The sequence below is a fragment of the Sinocyclocheilus rhinocerous genome, unplaced genomic scaffold (genome assembly GCF_001515625.1).
Source record: "Sinocyclocheilus rhinocerous isolate Xijiao unplaced genomic scaffold, SAMN03320098_v1.1 scaffold11, whole genome shotgun sequence".
In the NCBI taxonomy this organism is placed as follows: domain Eukaryota; kingdom Metazoa; phylum Chordata; class Actinopteri; order Cypriniformes; family Cyprinidae; genus Sinocyclocheilus; species Sinocyclocheilus rhinocerous.
Window position 1 is genome coordinate 858,712 of NW_015625587.1, and position 4,008 is coordinate 862,719.

A 4,008-nucleotide genomic window follows, 5' to 3' on the forward strand; every position below is an offset into this window, starting at 1 on the left:
GTCAATGATTCAGTGGCCCATTCATAAGGACAGTCACTTGTCTCGTTTCTGAATGAATAAGCCGTTTGAATGAATCGGTTGAATGAATGAATAAATGACTCACTCATTAAAACAGACATTTGCTGCCACCTACTGGTGGTTTAGTCATATTTAAAAGTAGCATTGCATTTTTTCAACATTTATTTTGTGTTTAAAAAAATGTAAAACATTAATCTTTTTCTGAAATCTGAAATTTTGCAGTGTGAATGCATTTATGGCACCTCAACTTCATCAAACTGTCTGTGTAAATGCATCTAATGCCACTTCAGATGCAGCTTCTGTTTCCTCAGCAGTAGAAAGATAGAGTTTGTTAATACTAATATCATTTGAATGGTAACAATTCTACAGTTTCTTATTATTCTAACTGAATTAATTGAAACGAAGTAAGAATTTGATGTGAAATATGACGCATTTAATAAGGTTAGGGGGAAAAAATGACCATTTATAAACATATTGGGAAATGACAACTGTTTTGTTACAAATGCAAATCATTTTAAGTTAACTATTTCTTCCTCTTTCCAGTCACAGAGCGCTTTATTGTCAGAGTTGTTTAAGTGAGAGAAAATCTGTAACTTAGTCCAGATTGGGGGATTTGTAAAGTTTAATGATTTATTTTATTATGTAAATAATTTTTGCATTGAAATTTGCATAGATTTTTGTTTGTATATGCTGTCTTCTATTTTTAGCTGTTTTCAATTCATTTTAAATATATTTTTAAATCATTTTCAAAGTTTTTTAATTCCTTGTTTTATTGTTGTGATTATTTTTTATGATTATTTTACTTTCTTTTATGTAAAGCACTTTGAATTACCATTGTGTATGAAATGTGCTATATAAATAAACTTGCCTTGCCTTGCTAAAAACACTGGCATGACATCGGAGTACAAAGCATTCAGTGCCAGGTATCTTTTTCAGCAAGTACAATGGGCTACGTTTACTAAAAATGGCAAATTGTGCAAAACAAATTCTGAACTCAACAGCTGAGATGACCTAATGCAGATGCCCTACTGGTTTGTTGACTGTTGCTGGTAAGATCAACTTGTTTTGAAATGTATATTAGTTTTACAAACAAACCAACAATACAAAACTAATTTGGTGAAATTGTTGTATAACAAAAATAATATAATAATAAGAATAACAAGGAATAAGAATAAGAATAAGAATAATAAAACAATTAGAGATGCACCGATTGCAATTTTCTTGGCCGATTCCGATTTTCGATTTTTTTGCAATATTACTACAATGACCCGGTCCTGCAGATTTGCTTTATACAACATTAGGAAGATTCGACCCTTCCTATCAGAGCAGGCCACACAACTCCTTGTCCAAGCTCTTGTTCTCTCCAGACTGCACTATTGTAATGCTCTCTTAGCCGGCCTTCCGGCATGTAGTACTATCAAGCCTTTGCAACTGATCCAGTATGCTGCGGCAAGAGTGGTCTTCAATGAGCCGAAGAGAGCGCACGTCACACCTCTCTTCATCAGTTTGCACTGGCTGCCGATAGCCGCTCGCATCAAATTCAAGGCACTGATGTTTGCCTACAAGACAACCACTGGCTCCTGCACCAAAGTACCTAAACTTGATAGTTCAGACATATGCGCCCTCCAGAAGCTTGCGTTCTGCAAGTGAAAGACGCCTCGTGGTACCATCCCAAAGAGGCACGAAATCACTCTCACGGACCTTTACCTTGACTGTTCCAAGCTGGTGGAACGACCTGCCTATCTCAATTCGAGTCTTTGGCCATCTTCAAAAAACGTCTAAAGACACATCTTTTTTGTCAGCACTTGACTAACTAATGCTAACATTTTCTTATTCTATTTGTCTCTTTTTCTGGGGAAAAAAAACTGGTATGTGTACTGTGCTAGACTTTGCAAGTCGCTTTGGATAAAAGCGTCTGCTAAATGATTAATTGTAAATGTAATATTATTTAATGCATGGTGTCTTTTATTTATCTAGAAAAACAATGCAAGATGCTTGATCCCTACTTGGAAAAAACACACGTGAATGGAATACATAATCCAAGTGATTTGCCTTAGCTTTGATCATTTTTGTCTGAACCAGCTACCATTAAATGTGTGCATGTTCTGTATGCTCTTCATCAAGCTATTTTGGCTTTTTACAAAGACTCATGAGTAGCTCATATCCCAGAGGCACATGTCAAGTGAAGTCCACAACAACCTCTATTTAATGGAACTCATTAGGTAAATTAAAATCAAACAAAAGTCAAACAAAGTTAAGTTGTTTGAGATGGACTCTCAGTAAATTCTGTAATCCACAGTCAAAGCAACTCCCATATAGTGTCAACTAAATTAACTAATAACTTGTTAACTAACAGCACCTGTAGGCTATTTTCACAGTGATATTTTACCGTTGATAAGTTTCATAATCCTACTCCAAAAAAAAACGTTAGCTTGCGTTTTCATTTTACTTGATACTATGATGACAGATTTTAAATTTTTGGGTGAACTATTCATTTAAAGAAAATGGGGGAAAGAAATCAAGCTTTTCAATATATAACCCAATGTCTTCTGACATGAGAGGATGCCAAAATGGAGGCATCACAGAGACACAGATGGTAGCTAAGCTATCTTGCAGATTTCATGGCATGTCTTTGCTTCATTCTTCGGTCCACATGACTGACTGCTTAATGGATGCAAAGCTGAAAATCATCCCTCTGTCTTTTGCTTGTCTCTTCAAAGTATCCGTTCTGTCATCCCATTTATTTCTCCAGGATTGTCTGTCAGCCTTGTCAGATGGCAGGTCTTAAGTAAGGCTACTGATAACTATGTGGTCCTTTTGTGTTTGAATGAAAAAAAAAATTTGTCTTAAGTAATAGACAGCTCCTGACAGGGTTTCATGTTCTAATTCACTGACTCCTTCCTGAATGTCCACAAGCCAAAACAATGATCGGAAATAATGTACACTGAACCCCATTCACAGTTGTTTAATTTCATATTTTAAGAAAATTATTAATGTTTGGCAGCCAGGTGTAATAATGGATTAAAAACATTTTAAAATCTAAAATAAATAAATAAAATGTTAAAATCTTTCTTGGCACATGTAGAAGGTCATCTAGCTAGGAAAGAATATGACTACATTAGGCTGTATCAAAAAATTATTTTTAAGGTTGACATATGGGTCATTGACCTATAAGGATTTTCGACAGGCCAATTTTAAAATACAAAAAAATAATACTATCTATTGTAATTGTTCAAACATTAAGAATGTGGTGTACACATAAATTCATATTAAAATTTAGTTTTTTCATCTAGATGAATTGGCCGTATCCTTAAAAAATGTCATGTGGTGCGACCATGATTTATATTAAAAGTAAATCATTTCCTTAACATGCTTAACATTTTTTTTTAAATGTTCTCAGTAATTAAAGTGTTTAGAATTAAAGTATTTGCATTTAATTTGAGTTTTTGTAAATAATGATTTACAAAAAAAATTATTTTTGTTCTTATTTTTGTTCTATAATTTCAGAGTTGCCTTCTTAAATGTAGTTAACAGACTTATTTTTCCTGTAAATTGCATAAAACTGATAAAAATGTTCCCATTCACAACCCTCTACGCACACCTTGGCAATATAATCGCCATTGGCTGGTAAATATTTTTGTTTACTCGCCAGACTGATATACTATTTTAATGTGTGAAAAGTGCAGCACGTGGTATTAACTGCAGGCATTTCTTTAGCCCCAATATTGGCTGCTCAATTGACCCTTTCGCAAGGAGTTTGATTAACAGGCAGTCTGACATATTATAATGCCGAATCCGTCATTTTTGTCCAACAAACAAACCAGACAGGAGAGTAGATTAACGTCGGTGGACTTGAACTTGAAAAATAGTGTATTGACATCTTTTCACAGTTGAAACAATATACCTTCTGATGTTCATTCATGTTTATTTCGTGCTATGAATAGCAAAGATGAAGAGATGATCAGTTCATGTGCCGCTTGAACTTTGGCG